This window comes from Petaurus breviceps, unplaced genomic scaffold, assembly GCF_028583685.1.
Source record: "Petaurus breviceps papuanus isolate PSGF00001 unplaced genomic scaffold, PetGlider_PUasm1.0 90825, whole genome shotgun sequence".
Taxonomy (NCBI): Eukaryota; Metazoa; Chordata; class Mammalia; order Diprotodontia; family Petauridae; genus Petaurus; species Petaurus breviceps.
In genome coordinates this window covers 13,499,242-13,516,259 of record NW_027187353.1, presented here as the reverse complement: position 1 = coordinate 13,516,259, position 17,018 = coordinate 13,499,242, and the positions used below count along the sequence as shown (strand labels likewise).

Below are 17,018 nucleotides of genomic sequence, written 5' to 3'. Positions count from 1 at the left end.
TGCAACATTTTCCTACATAGAGACAAAAGGTATACTGTGTTATTCATTCTCTAGACTACTAGTTTCATTCATTTGAATTCAGACTTTTTTTAGTGTTGTTTTCTTTTTTATTGTAGGGTGCCCCCAAATCTTAAAGCAATAACTTATAAGTGAGATAGCTATAATCCCTATACATTTTATGTGTAACTAAAATCTAAATTCTGTTTCTTTCACTCCACACTTACAGTCACCCCACATGTCTAATCAATTGCTGCATCTTCTTTCCATCTTCACAATATCTCTAGGATATGTCTCCTCTCTACTCACACAGACATATCTAGCCTAGACTGTTGGGTAGTCTCCTAACCTGGGCTCCTTGCCTCAATTTTCTTCCCATTCTAATCCATCCTTCACATGGTTACTTAAACAATTTTCCTTAAATGCAGGTCTGACAATGTCACCTTGCCCTGCCCCACCATACCTGGACAAGCTCTGGTGGCCCTCTTTTACATCTGGGATCAAAATGTAAACTGCCCATTTAAGTTCTTTATCACCCAGGTCCACGGTGCTTCTATAGACATAGTATACATTGCTCCCTTCAATCCATTCAATGGTCCCACCATGCTGCTTCTCTTGTCCTTCCTCATCCATAGCCCTGAACTGCTTGTTGTTATACCAGTGCTCTGATGGGATGGTGCCTCATAGAGAGGAGGCTCTCCCTTTTCCCCCCTACCTACCTGAAAATCTCAACTTCTTCAAAATGACACCTTCCTTGGTCATTGCAGATGCCATTCCCTCTTCCCCCATCCACCATATTTGCTTCACATATCATTGTAATTATATAAATATGTGCATAAACCCACATATACATACACATATATGTATATACACATAGATATATAGATATAGATTTAGCCTCTCATATTACTATGTAAGCTCCTTAAAAGCAAAGACTGTTCCAAACTTGCTTGCAGATATCTACTCAACATGTAACACAGTGCTTGATGCATAGTCAGAGCTGAGAAAATTTTTATTGATTGAGTAATTATAAATATTTTGATGTATTTAGACTTTTTTATATATATCTTCCTTAGTCCAGTAGTGATTTTGGTGAGAAAGATGTTTTGAATTGCTTATTCACTTTAATATCATAGTTCCCAGTTCTTTTTTTTTCTCTGAAAACATTTGGAAACAACTGTCTATATTGTGTTAATATTTCTGTCTCTCATAGTGCCTCCAACTTTCATTATTTTTATATAAGCTGAAACTTCTGAGTTAATTTACATTTCTATTGCTATTAGTGATTTGGGGGCATTTTTATATGGTTGCTGATCATTTCTTTTTCTTCCAAAAACTGTTCATATCCTTTGGGCACTTGTTTTCTGAGGGTTGATTCTTGATTCTACATACTGGCCTCTATCCCCTATATATCATATATTTTGGACATCTATCTGAGATATTTGATGTGAATATTTTCCCCAATTGACAGTTTCTCTCCTTAAATTAGTTACATTGATTGTGTTCCTGCAAAAGCATTTTAGCTTTATGTTATCCAAATTGTCTATTTCCTATGCCCTCTATGCCTTGTTTAGTTATGAAGGAGAGGAACATTTCATTAATGAGTCATAATTATGCAATGAAAGATGACTGCAACACTGGAGGGAGCCATTGAATGGAGAATCTGCCACACAGTGGGATGTAGCTTACTGAAAAGCCGAACAGGCCATTTCCTGAGATGGACTTGTCTATTTGGGCACAAGCCTGAGATACAATGACTCTCCTTGTCCCCTACAGGCTTCCCCAGGGAGTATTCTCCATAATGAGCAATGTACCACAAGAATGGTTGGCCAAGCAAACTGTCAAATTATTCTCCTCTTGGTTGGGACAGAGAGAAGCCTGGCTTACATTGTCATTTGCTTCTAGATTACTTCATTAGTTTTATTAGTTAATTTTCACTGTCTCTATCCTAGCATAGAAAAGATAACAGTAGATTATATTTAGATAGCTCTCAGCTCCTCCAAAGGAAGCCCTCACTATATAGAGATGTAGAGAGAAACTGGGACCAGGGAACTCTTCTGTAAAAGTGAAATGTCATGATTAAGTCCAGGAATAAAAGAATGTAGTGGGGAATTGTTAAAACATATTGACACCCATCGTTGATAAATAATAAAAAGGAGGAAAAGGTGGAGGAGGAGAACAATGAAGATGAAAAGTAAAAGGGTTTTTTACTATTTTTGTAGTTAATTCATTGGTAGTGTTACAAAAGATATGTCAGACATATGTTTACCAATAAATATAGTCAGCCACAATATCTCATTTTTTTCTCAAACCTGGGATAAATAACTATAAAAATAATTAGGAATTATTATTACTATTAAAGATATTGCTAGTGTCCTAATTTAGGTATAATGAAATTGACAGTAAGAGTATGAGAAAGACCCCAAACAAAATCAGTAGAGAATGAACAAATAAATTACATACGTATGCATGTGTGTATACCCACACATACAATGCACATACACACTTAAACATATATACACACATATACATTCCAATTGTTCTGCTTGCTTAATGGACACTATTAACTGAAGTTACACCTAAGCTGTATAACTATGCTTTATCTTATTGGGAAATTACTTTGCTTGTGGATATTACCAAAGGTAACTCAAAATGTCTTATATCTAAGAGATTTCCAAATGCATGAAGAAAATCTGTCAGTTTGGCCTTTCCTCTGTCTAAGAATATTAGAATAATCTAATAAATTGTTTCTGCTATATTTGTTGCCAATGCAGAGAACATAATCTTTTTTTTCTTTGAAAATATCAACCGACCATATGTTGACAAAGAATTATTGAAATGGTAGCTGTCATGTGGATTTGCATTTATGTTGGCAATTCCAAGCCCTGGTCATTTCTACTAGGATTTTAGAAATATCATCCTTAAGGAGACCAGATTTATTTATCAATGCAGATTATTCAAGGAAATTGTAGAAACTATACAACATGTCATTATGCAAAAATGTGGAACCTACTGGATATCTAGCAAGACAGAACCTGATAACCTGAACAATACCACAGAAGCTCATTTAGATAAATGCTAACCAATGACAAGTCTGTAATGCCAACATAGACCTCAACATATACTTGAGGAATTAACAAAATTTGACCCACATGAAGGCAAAAACCTTACCTTTGGTCATACAGACCTGACCTTGATTTATCAAAAATTTAGGAACAACATTTTAATGGAATTGCAATATTCAATACACATAATCTCTAAGATACATGGAAGGAAAAGCTTTCAAATTATAACTACCTAACAAAAGAGGGTTTTTTTCAATCTTATATGATTGAATTATATGTCATCCCTATCTTCCTGCCTGCTACTGAAATTGTCCTGAACATTCTTCCACTGAGCCTAAGAAGATAAGCTACCATCCCAACAATGTTATTTTATGAGAGGAAGCAATCATTTTACCCAGCTGAGTAAGAGTTTTCAGAAAATTAATCATAAACTACTAGCTTATATTTATATGGCCACTGCTATATGTCAGGCACTGTAATAAGGGCTTAATAAATATCTCATTTGATCCTCACAACAACCTTGGAAAGTAAGTGTTATTGTTATACCCATTTTATAATGGGTAGAAATTGAAGCAAATAGGGGTTAAATGACTTTAACCAGACTCACATAGGTCATAAATTTGGTTGTAAACATAGGCTAGATTTGAATTCAGTTCCTCCTAACTCTTGTGTTTTGTCCTTCATTCTCGAAGAGGTGCATGACATCAGGGGGATTATGACATAACTTGCAGTTGATTTTGATTTGAATGAGGGAGGACTGTGCAAGGTCTCCAGTCTCACTTTCTCCTCCAGAGTCATCTGAGTCTAGTGGAAAAATATTCATCAGGATTACTAGAAATGGCTCAGGATGCAGTGGGACACCCTGGTCCTTTTAGGCTAAGATCTTTTCAGGTTCTCACTTTGAGTGAGGTAATAGCTATTCAGTGAATAGGCCTCTTTAAGAAGTAAGTCAAGGGATGGCCCCTTAAAAAAATAAACTGGGATGGGAAGTCTCTCAGGGTTGCTGACCAAAAGAGAAATAGTTACTATTTACATTTACTCTGAGCCAAAAAATAGTCATTAAGCGATGCTTGAGCATGGACCTATTGCTGTCCTATCTATGAGCTCCAGAGTGAAATGGGTTTAAGGCTTGGTCTTAGAGAATGATATCTAGTCAGTAAACCTCAAGTTAACTAGGAAGCTTTCAGCTATCAAATTTTACCTTTCTTTGCAGAGGACAGGCAGAGTTGCCAAACTGAGTTACCCAAAAGCCTGGTTCCCTTTCAGGTAGTTCAGACTAGCCCTAGCCCTCTATTCACTGTGTAACCTAGCTACCCCAATTATCTTTGCAAAGGCATACTTACTGAGAAGATACAGTAATAACAAAAATTATGAAAATCATCATCCAATCAGGATCATTTTTATCCCATCTACTACCTTGAATGTTTGAGACTGTGGACTTAAACTTAGAGCAGATACTACAATGAATTTGCTCAGCCAAGTTCATTTCCTGGTTTAGCATAGTACTTGAACGGCTCCTATTAGAGCTTCATTGGACCCTAATGTGTCTGAGATGCTAGCAAACCTTGGTGTATTCCTGTTCTTGGACCTTCCAGCCTTTTGAAGTTCTCAAGATCATAACTATCTCCCATATTCCTTTATCTAAGGGCAAAAAAAAAAAAAGAATAGACACAAAAGGGATAAAAAATTAAGAAAAAACAAATAAAACTGCTGCATGTGCCCATGACCCAAGTGGAAAGAGTTAGCTGAGGGGACTGAGGTCTATATCCACAGACCCCTTACTCTTCTTAATATGCTTATGATGTCACCTTCTATGGCCAAGTTCTGTATATATCTGGTTTATCTTGGCTTGTAGTGTAAGATGTTGGCTTGCATTTGCCTTCTACCAGACTGTTTTTTTTTTTCATTTTTCCCAATAGTGAGTTTGAGAGCTTACCCCAATAACTAGGGTTTTGAATTTATCACATGCTAGGCCATTGTGATCATTTGCTTTTATATTCTGATAACTAACGAATGTGTTAGTAAGTAATTTGTCCCACTGGTTAATCTCTTAACCAGCACCAAATTGCTTTTATTTAGGGGCCTAGTCCTGGAAGCAAATTTTGTAATATAATTTGAGATATGCTACAGCCAGTTCCCCTTATTTTCCACTATTTTGCATTATGTCAAGACAAAACAAGACAGATCACAGAAGATGAGGTGCACGATTTTTATTATATAAAATTAAATGTCTTTGTAGTAACAAAAACAATTCAATTCAATTAGAAGGGAAAGAAGTAAATGGGGGGGGGGGGGACGGGACCCTTGCAGCAAGTTTCTGTGATAAAGTCATATAAAAGATCTGAGGAGTGAAGTCACATTTATAAGAACAAGAGCCATTCTTCAGTATGTGAATGGTCAAAGAATTTGAACAGTTTTCGAAGGAGGAAATCCAACCTATTGGAAATGACGTTAAAATTTTCCCAAAGCTAATAGAAAAATGCAGATGAAAAGAACTCTGTATTCCACCTTACTCCTATGAGATTGGCAAAAGTAACAAGAAAAAAATAATAGAGTAGCAGAGGAATTTTGGGAAAAATAGGAACACTAAGACACTTCAGCGGAGGCATGAATTTGTAAAGCCATTCTGGAAAGCAATTTGAAACTATACTCGGAAGATCATCAAATTGTTTACATAAATATTTTAATTCATGACAACTGGTTATGTCCCCAAGGGAAACAGTATGGAGGGAGGAAAGAAGAAAGCCCAGGACAGAGCTTTGGAGGCATGACTTGTATGAAGATCCAACAGATGGAACTGACAAAGACCAGACAAATGGGAAGAGTACCAGGAGAGAACAGTCATGAAAACTTAGAGAAAAGAAAATGTCACAGGGACCATGATGAACAATGACAAAGACTACAGGGAAGAGAAGATGAATGAGTACTGAGAAAAATCCATTGCATCTAGCAGTAGAAAAGATCATTGGTAACTTCATAGAGAACAATTTCAGCTAAATGATGACATCAGAAGCAGACTGCAAAGTGTTAAGCAGAGAATAAGGGGAAAGGAAATGGAGGTAGCTTTCTTGAGTTTAGCCCCTAATAGGAGAAGAAATATAAGACTATAGTTTAGAGGAGACGGATGGATAAAATGAGGGTTTTATTTTGAGAATGGGGGAAGCATAGGAATATTTGTGAGGAACTGGAAGGCAGCCAGTAAAAAAGGGAGAGGTAGGAGATTAATAAAAGAGCAGATATGATATTATAAATCAGGCAACTGATGAGATGGCTTGTTAGCTTCTTAGTTTGTTAGAATATATATTGTCATAATGGTCATCCTTCTCTCCTCCGCAAATAGGGAGTAGCTTTTCACGGCAGTAAATGATCCCATGAGGTGGTGTCAGATCACAAAGCTTTTATTTATGTCATTTAGTTAAGGATAAACTGCCAAAGATAGTTTACTGTGCCTCAATATCAAGAAAACAATTAGGAAACTGATAATTCCAGTATGAGATAATTTCCAAAGATTCTTCTCTTCCCCAACACCTTCAGTCACTGAGAATAAAAGTCCTGACATAAATTCACATACATTGACTTGGGAAAGCAGTTGGTGAAGAGGCCTGAATGCTGGATTTGGAGTCAGAAGAAGTAGGTTCAAATCCTTTAATTTACATCAGCAATATGACCCTGGCCAAGTCCTTTATCCTATCTGAGTCAAGTCTGCTCATCTCTAAAATGGGGTTTATATATTCACTTAATAGTTCCGGACCCATTTTAGGGAAAGAGCTTTATATACCTTAAATCTCTAAAGAAATGTAAGTAAAAGACATTTCAAGCACTAAATCTCTGAGTGAAGTGACATAGTATTTAAAGAAGGATATACATTTAGTCCAGTTCCCTCATGTTATAGCAGAGGAAACAGGAAATCTTGCTCAGTCACATGGCTTTTTAAGCAGCAGAATTAGGATTTTAATCTAGGCCATCTACCTCCAAATCCAAAATGTAGTAGGTAGAATTTTAGGCTCCCCACCTTTTTCCCTAACACTTTGGGATTATGCCATGATGTAGAAAACAAACAGTCTTCTTTGTGCCGAGCAGATAAATCCAAACATTGAAATGTGGTGATACTCCATTTGGTATCTTAGCAAATGACGTATGTTTAAAACCCAAGCTTCAGCCCCCACCTGACTCAAAAGCCAAGGTTTCTCCACAGGCCTCATATTCCAGTGTAGGTTTCATGTAAGAGAAATAGCATGGGCTGGTCGACTGCAGGCTTCAGGGGCTGTGTCACTCAGGAAATATGAACCTGCAAAGTTCCGTGATTGGAACTCAACAAGGGCATAGTAACAGAACAATCTGAGTTATTAAAGCATCCTAAATGTTTGCTGTAAATAATACAGTGGGGTGGATTTTATGACGGAAAGAGATCTGGACCTGGACCAGCTGAAGGAAGGGAAAATCCAACTATATTCCCACAGCAGTGTTACTAATCTAAAACCCATCAGCCCATGCAGTAATAGAGCTCAGGCAATGAATGAGCCAGGCCACCATTCTGTGTAGAACTGTGTGCAATGTGAGAGGACTGCCATGAGCATCAGTTCCTTATCTGTTCCTCACTTAAGATCAATTAATGCAATTCATCTGTCCATGGTACTCACATAGTGATTCCCTCACATTCAGTCCCCGACTACCTCTTTCCAGAACGATTTCAACAACCTACTTGAACTCCCAGCTTCCAGGCACTCCTATATCTCGAATATATCCTCCACATAGCTAATTTTTCCCCTAAAGGACAAATCTGATCCTGCTACATACTTAATCAAAAGCCATCCATAACTCCCAAGTAATTTCTGATAGAATAAAAACTTCCCAATTTGGCATTTGAAATTCATCATATCATGGCTTTCCAATTTTATTTCAAATTATTTCTTCATCGAGCACTCCAGGAAAACTGGTTTATTTGTCTTTAACTAAACTGAGAATTCTATCTCCCACCTTGATGCATTTACCCAGACCTAGCATACATTGTCTCCTCATATTTTTATCTTAGAAGTAATAACTTCCTTCAGTGGTTCAGTTTATAGGTCAAATTTTGGCTCTGGAAGACTTTCCTGATATTCCTATTAAAGGGGTTCTTACATACTTTTTTATGTCATCAATACTTTTAGCAGTTTGGTGAAACTTATGGAACTTCTCAAAATATGTTATTATAAAAATAGAATTATAACAGAAACCAATTGTACTGAAATTCATTTATCAAAATATATTTTTAAAAGCTTCTTGGCCCTTTAATCAAGAATTTTATGAAAACCATATCGGGTACCCTTTCTAGTTGTATGTTATTTCTGTGCTTAAAATATGATGATGATTATTAACCAACAATAACATACGAATGTAGTTCTTTAAGGTTTGGAAAATATTTTACTATTTCATTTTATTCTCAACCACAATTTTATAATATAGATACTACTATCATTCCCATTTTATAAATGAATCAACTAAGAGTGAGAGGTTAAGAGAAACTTGCCTAGGAAAATGCAGTTATTATTGTCTGAGATAGGATGTAAACCCAGGTCTTCCTGATTCCAAGTCTAGAATCTTATCCCTTGCATTGCCTAACTGTCTAAATGATCATGAATATACTAATTTGTTTATATACCATATTCCTTCAGAAGAATGCAAGGCTTTAAAGTAATGGATTCATTTATTTATCTGTTTATTTATTTGTTCACTCCTTTATTTATTTAATAATAAATTGAATTTTTTGAACCAAAACTCTATTCCTTAGTCAGTTAGAGGGCTCAGTGGGAAGAATTCTGAGACTGAAGTCAGATCGAATGAAGCTACCAACACAGTTTAGACACTAGATGTGTGACCCTGGGAAAGTACCTTAACCTCTTTTTGCCCCAGTTTCCTCAACTGTAAGATGGGGATAAAAATTGCATCTACCTTCTAGGCTGTTGAGAGAATCAAATGAGATAATAGTTAGAAAGTGCTTAATGCCATACCTGGCACCTAATAGTTGCTTAATAACTGCCAGCTACCATTATTACCCCTGTTTCCACACATACCTCTCACGACCCAGTTTTCTAGCATAGTGCTTTGTGCTGTGTAGCTCCTTTAGAAATGTTGTTGGGCTGGACTGGATTAACTCAAGGTAAACCAGGAGAAGTTCAGTAGTGAAAAGTCTCTGGTTAATTGGTCATGATGCCACTTCTGTCATGGTAAGCCCCTGTTGCATTTTTTTGGAGGGGTGGCTTGTGTTTGGTCTTTTTTGGGGGGGAGGGACTCTTTAGGAATCCAGTGAGTTGTCCCAGCAGAGATGGGAACTTGGATGGCAAGGTCAATATGCATCATTATATCAAGACAAAAACCAATGTGAGCTTTAGTTACATTGATGGAAAAAAATAGCACCCAGAATGAAGGAGAAGATAGCACTGCTGTACTCTACCCTGTCTAGATCAGATCTGTAGTATTATGGTCACTTCTTGGTACTACATATTATTATTATTATTATTTTGCTTTTAGTTTACAATATTCAATTCTATGATCCCTTGAGTTCCAAATTTTCTCCTCCTCCCTCTCTTCCTCCCTCCCCCACCACCCATGATGGGATACAATCTGATACAGGTTCTACAAATACCTTTGCATTGAACATTAGTCAAGTTGTAAAGAAGAAATATAACCAATGGAGTGAATGAGAAAGAAGAAACAAACCAAAACAAAACACAAAAGAGAGAGAGCAAGCAGTTTGCTTCAATCTGCATTCAGACGCTGTAATTCTTTTCTCTAGATGTGAATATCCCTTTCCATCATGAGTCTTTTGGAGTTGTCATATAACTTTGCATTGCTGAAAGGAGCCCAGTCTATTAAAGTTAGTCATCACAGATTCTCATTACATCTTAAGAAGGACATTGACATGTTAGAACATATACAAAAGGTAACAATGCGTCAGTGAAAGACCTGAAGGCTATGCCGTGAGGATACATAATCTCTACCTGTCATGAGATTGGACCTTTAAGGGAAGACTTTAAACAATCTAACCACCTGCTTCCATCCATAGTCACATATCTTAATGGTTAATATACTTCTGCCCCTTCACATTCTTCCCATCCCATTGACTCTGAAGCCCTGGCTATGATTATGCAAATCCCACTTTCTATAACCCACTACCCATTCCCTTAATTCTATCCTCCTTAACCCTAATATTTCACTTCATATCTACTTAACTCGTTTGCTGTCATCTCTGGATTGTATATTCCATAGTTAATAACCTTGCTTTCATCTTAAAACATTTTCTTTTCTGATTCCCATGATCTTCTGACTTTCATTGAGGCTTAGCTCCCTCCTGACGACGCTAGCAACATTTCTATTACTGGTTGCACTTTTACTTATACCCTCTGAATCACTGGTCACAATCAGAATTTATCTTGCTTCCCATTGCCACTTCCAGACTCTCCCTCACCACCATTACTTATCAAACGCTTCTCATGTTATCTTTATTCAATACAAATGTATAACCCTATCAAGATTCCGATTGATCTGTCAACTTCTAGGATATTTTCCTTCTGTCCTACATGATTTCATTGACTAAAGTAGTCAGGAAGGAATCAATATGGGCCTCTCCACTCCAACTCATGCTAGAGAACTTCGACATACACATTTATACTTCTTCAAACACCCTAACTTCACAGTTTGAGTTCTATTCAATCCCCATGACATATCCTTCCATTGTCTCTAGCCAGTAACACAAAGATATGGTTATTCTCTTGATCTTGCCATAACCTACTAGTATTCTCTAATGTTAATGAACTTTGGATTTCCGTTATAAGATCATAAAGGATCGCTCCCTCTTTCCCTCTCCCTTATGACCTCTATTCTTGTTCTATATTCTCACAATGGCCTTTCACTGTTTAATTCTTTCTAAGCTATCATGCCTGTACTGGCTACATTCTCCTCCTCTCCCTATCTTGATTACTTGGTGTATAAACTCAATTTGATATATAAGCTCTCTCTCTCTCTCTCTCTCTCTCTCTCTCTCTCTCTCTCTTTCTGTCTCTGTCTCTCTCTCTCTCTCTCTGTCTCTTTCTCTCTCTCTCTCTCTGTCTCTGTCTCTCTCTGTCTCTCTCTCTCTGTAGATAGATAGATAGATATGTAGATGTAGATATAGATAATCTTGGATTACTATCACCATCTATTTCCTTCCCTCCTATTTACTTTCTGCTGAATGCAGCTGAAGAAAATTGCAAATCCATGACACATTTGTTACATAATCACAACTAGGCTCTCACTACAGCAAGGCAATCATTTTATGCCAATGTAATTACTCCATGGTATCACTTACAGTATCAAGTTTCTCAAATCTTTTCATCCCTGCTCAAGCTTCTTAAGGCACCTGCTTCTCTTCATCATTTCAACTGAGGATTTTGCCTGATAATTTACTGAAAAAAATCTGAGACCATTCACTATTCCCTCCTCATCTAACATCACTAAGATGCCTTCTCCCCACTATCTCCTCCATTAATCCTATATCACAGAAAGTGATTTTCCTCCTTGCCAAGGAAAATTTTTGATCTTAGATCCAATATTATCTGTCATTACTTCTGTTATTCCCATTCTCATTAATATTTGATTTATCCCTTTTTACTGACTACTTCCCTGCTTCTTACAATTCCAGCTCTCCCCAATCCTTAAGAAATTCACTTGATCGTACAATGCTCTCTATAATATTATATCTCTTCTTTTTTCTTGGCTAAACAACAAGAGAAAGCCACCTATAATCAGGACCTCAACCACGTCTCTTCTTCCCCTATTGTAAATCATCTGTGGTCTGGATTCTAACTTCATCATCCAGCTGAAACTACCCTTTTCAAAGTTATTGGTTATCTTTAATACAAATGTAATGAACTTCCCTCAATCTCTGTCTTTCCTATCTTAGGAATAGCCCTTTCCCACCCTAAATAGTCTTTCTTCCCTCTTGATATTCATGATACTTCTCTCCTGGTAATTATCCTTCCCCTTCACAGATTCCTATGCTAGATTTTCATTTAAGTCATGTTGATTGTGTCTATTCCCAAAGCTCTGTCCTGGGACTTCCCTCTATTCTCTCTCATTTAGTGATCTAATCAGGTCCCATGCTTTCAATGATCCTATCCACACCTACTATTCTCAGATTTATTTATTCCACCCCAAGCTCTCTGCTGATCTCCAGTCTTACATCACCAACTGCCTAGGGGACATCCATTTTCATCTCAAACTCAACACAGTCAAAACAAATTTATCTTACCCAAACACATCTTCTCTTTCCCCAAGCTCCCCTATAAGTGCTTAAGGCACCACCAATTAATTCCTCTTACCTAGGCTTGAAATTCATGTACTATCTTGGACTTCTTTGCACACATTAACCCCCATTATCCAGTCTGTTGTGTCTTCATTTCTATCTTCACAAAACCTCTAGTATACAGCCTGTCACCCCACCCATGCAGACTTCCTTATTTGGTTCATTCCTGGACTAGCATTACAATAACTTATTGGCTAATCTCCCAGTTCATTGCAAATTTCTGTCCACCCTAATCTATCCTCTATTCACTGGAGTGGATCCAGTCCATATGGATTTAAAATTTTCTCCAGTATCCTAAGGCAAAGGTTGGATAATGTCACTCCCTTTCTTAATAAAATTTAGGAGCTCCCTATGACCTCTGGCTAGTGGATAGAGTTTAGGGCCTGAAGTTAGGAAGATACAAATTTCAATCTTGTTAATAGGCCAATAACTACAGTAGTAGTAGTAGTAGTAGTAGTAGTAGTAGTAGTAGTCATCATGGTAGTGGTGGTGGTGGTGGTAGTAGTGGTATTAGCAGCTTAAATGCTTTCCATACATTATTTTTTGGAAACCATCCAAAGACCATTCATTCCACCATAGAGAGATTCTAGGCTAACTTCCAATTTATCTTAATCTGATGTTTCTCTCCTCTAGGGATAAAAGAGAAAAGAGACGTAATTGTTTTGCCAGACGTAGAGCTAGAGAGCAGCACTCGAACATCCATACTCATCATTTTTTTTTAAATTTCTATAATTTGTGTTCTCTCTCTCTCTCTTCAAATTCTCTGAAAGTATGGGGGTTAGATTAGATGAGATGACTTTGATATGTCTATGGAATATTCTTTGAGTTTCTGTGGCATAGTGAAAAGACCACAGGGCTCCAATTCAGAAGACTTGGGGGCTCAGATCCTAACTGGAGACATTCGTTGTAAGTATGACTCGGAGCAAGTCAATTTGATGAGGTGCTTGGGTGCTTGTGCTTGGACCCTAATGCCAAGATCACATTTCTCCCTAGCTTCAAAACACTATTCCTTACAGTTTTCTCCCCAGTCCAAGAATACCATGCCTAGCAATAACTCATGAGTGGGTCTCAGTAAGACAAACTACCTATCTCCACAATTAGTCATGAATGGACCCTAGTAAAACAATCTTTCCCCATCACGAGAACAAGCTGATCTCTTAAGAAATTCTCTTGTAAAAACAGGACTATCTTGTAACCACAGAATTATCATGTATTGATTCCCAAAGTTATCATATTTGATATAGAGGTCAAGCTATACATGTCAACTCTCAAAGTTATCTTGCTACAGACATAACAAAACAAAAATACACCCCTGAGAAACACCTTCCCTGGTTTCCAATAGTGAATGGTACCTGTGAACAAGGTTGTAAGTTATCACCTAATTAGCCTATTTGCCAAATAATCCTCTACTTTTCCCATATAAGCTCTAGCATCTCCCCCTTTAAGTGTCAAATTCCTTAAGGAGCTCTGCCCACCATATTGGTATTACAATAAACCTTTGCCACCTTAAAGAATGCTTGAGTCTGTGAATTCCCTTGAGGGTTCCCTGGACCCTTTTAACTACATAAAATTCACCTAATGAAGCCTCAATTTCCCCACTTGTACAATGGAAATGATGCAGTATTTCAGAGTCATAGCAAGGAAAACTTTCATACATCCTAAAGTGCTATAGTAATATAAACAACTGGTGCTAGGAATCACATAACTTTTACTTCATCCTACAATAAGTGATCTTCGTTCTCCTAACCCAGAGGGGCCTCTAAACTCCTTGAGAGTGTTTTATATATCTCAGTATTCCAAATTTGAGGTTCTAAAAGTTCATGAGAAATAGTATTTTTAAGTAACATCTCCATTTTATAAGTAGGAAACGGAGACTCTGAGATGTTCAGATAGGTAGTAAGCATTAATGGGATTTTTTGCCTCCCTTGCTGCCAAACCCCCCCCCCCCAATCCAAAATATTTTCCACAATATTATAATAACTCCTTATTGAATGGCCACCATGTTCCCACATCCAATACCATCTAATGACACCTAATTCTTTTGTCTAAATAATGTCTTTAGGGACTGTGGCATTTCCTGTGTCTTACAATCTATGTTTGTGTGTTGAGGTTATATCTTGGAAAATATCCAGAGACTGTTCATTCAACCATGGAGAGATTCCAGGCTGACTTCCAATTTATCATATTCTGATGTTCCCCTCCTCTAGGGGTAAAAGACAAGAGAGATGTAATTGTTTTGCCAGACAAAGCAGTACCAGAACATGCACACTCATCATTTTTTAAAAGATGTCCATAATGTGTGTTCTTTCTCTCTCCCTCTTTCCCTTCCTCCCTCCCTCCCTCCCCCTCTCTTACCCTCCTTTCTTCCCTCCCTGCCTCTCCATGGTCAAGGCCATATCATCCATTCCCCACTACTGTGGTTCTCATTCTTGTATCTTTCTCCCCCTTCTTTTGAGTCTAGCTTTAACCTTGACTGTGGAACCAGCCATCCTTCAGGCCTCAACCTTCTGTGGCTAAAGAATCAGGCCAGACTTACTCCTGGTTCTTCTTGAACCCTTTGCATAAGTTCTAGCCATTGAACTTTTGCTTCTTAGTTCTGATCAAGACACAACTTTGGACTTTGATGTCTATAACTGAGCCCTTACCTTGTTTTTTGTTTCCTCAACCCTATTCTCTGTATCCTGGAATGCTAGTTTTACCTTGCCGGTTGTCTTGGTGCTGGCACCTGTCTTCAGACCACAAACTCTAGGTCAGTGTCTTGTGCAATGAGTAATCCTAGGATCAAAACTCTATGGATGGCAAAGACCTCAGAAGAGAACCAGACCAATACCGTCATTATGCAAATAAGGAAACTGAGACCCAGGGAGCTTAAGTGACTTGGCCAAGGAATAAGTCAGAGGTAAGAATTAAACCCAAAGCTTCTATATCCAAAATCATGATGCTTTCCACTCTACCATTTTTTCTCATTAAGTCTTCAGTATTGGCTGGACCAGAATGTACTTCCTCACCTTGCTGAATTGAATTCCAGCAAGTATTGTTCATTTTTGTTTGTTTGTCCTTCATTTTATAAGAGGAGTAAAGACAGTGTCTGGGGGTGATGTCTTGACTCATGTGTGTATTGGATTTAAGTGAGGCAGAGTTGCACCAAATCATCAGCCTCACTCTCTTCCAGAGCCATCAAAGTCCACTGGCAAAATAAAAGTCATGATGAATAGTGCTGGCCCTAGCAGAAAATGACCTTGGAATCTTCACTGTCTGACCAAGCTTTAAGTGCTCCAATGTGGTGCAATGGTGCAAATTGTTCTCTTCTACCCATTCCACTGAGAGACATCTTCATATGCTTAGAGTAGACATCCCCCTAACTTGCAGATTGGTTTGTGACCTGTCCTTAAGTCCCAACTTGGTTTAGCCTATCTGCCAAGATGATTTACCAAGGTGTGGGTGCTGCACATGCTACAGCTTTTTGCAGACACAGGTGAGAGTTGAGTGACAGGCAGACACCAAAGGTGGATAAGCAGCCCTCAAAAGGGTTCAGCAAGTCTTCACATCAGAGGTGCTAGTTTTCCTTGAATACCCATACATCCCAAGCAAGTATGGTAGAAAATAAAGAAGGGGTTCAAGAGAAGTAGCAGATAGCATTAGGAATCAACTTTCCTGGTAACTGAAATCTTCAGAATTTCTGAGATATTGTACAAGGCATTCTACACATTCAGATTCATTTTAAACAAGATGACATCTCACTTCCAAGATATATAGAGAACTGATTGAAATTTATAAGAATAAGAGCCATTTCCCAAATGATATATAGCCAAAGAATATGAACAGGAAGTTTTATGAGGAATAAATCCAACTTATCAAAGATCACATAAAGAAGTGCTCTAAATCATTTATAAAGAAATGCAAATGGGGCAGGTAGGTGGCGCAGTGGGTAAAGCGCTAGTCCTGGAGTCGGGAGGACCCAAGTTCGGTTCCGATCTCAAACACTTAACACCCACACAAAAAAACTAGCCGTGTAACCTAGGGCAAGTTACTTAACCCCAATTGCCCTTCAAAAAGCAAAAAAAAAAAAAAACAGCAAATAAAACAATTTTGGGATTCCACTCTATACTTATAAGGTTGGCAACATTGGGAAAAAGAAAAGAAAGAAAATGACAATTATTGGAGGAACTATGGGAAAACAATGTCTAATGATAGACTATTGGTGGAGCTGTAAACTGTTCCAACCATTCTGGATTGAGTAATCAATTTATAAAATAGCAATAATTTTGTAAAAACAGAAAAAAAAACAGAAAAAATTATTTAAGAAATCTGGTCAAATCAACCACATTCCAAAGAATTCATGACAAAACATATTAACCACTTACTGACAGAATAGCATTGTACTCAGAGTGCAGATATTCAAATCAACAGATAGATGACAAAGAAGAAACAGCATGTGTGCGTGTGCGAGAGAGAGAGACAGAGAAAGAGAGAGAGAGAGAGAGAGAGAGAGAGAGAGAGAGAGAGAGAGAGAAACAGACACAGACAGAGAGAGAAAGGGAATATAAAGGCTTCATTTTTCATGTTTTTTTTTTTCTTTTTCAGTTGGAAAGGAGTGGGATCGAAAAGGAAGATTTGGGGTAAGTTTTAAAATA

At 37.6% G+C, this 17,018-nt stretch overlaps 1 long non-coding RNA gene across 2 annotated transcripts in view; it reads right to left on the bottom strand.

Moving 5' to 3' along the window:
- Positions 1 to 12,518, bottom strand: part of LOC138148720 (uncharacterized) — a 224,879-nt gene extending 212,361 nt beyond the window's left edge. For both annotated transcript variants that reach the window (XR_011165131.1, XR_011165132.1), the window contains exon 1: positions 12,401 to 12,518. This is a non-coding gene — a long non-coding RNA (uncharacterized lncRNA). The remainder of the gene's footprint in view (positions 1 to 12,400) is intronic.
- Positions 12,519 to 17,018: the final 4,500 nt, after the last annotated feature.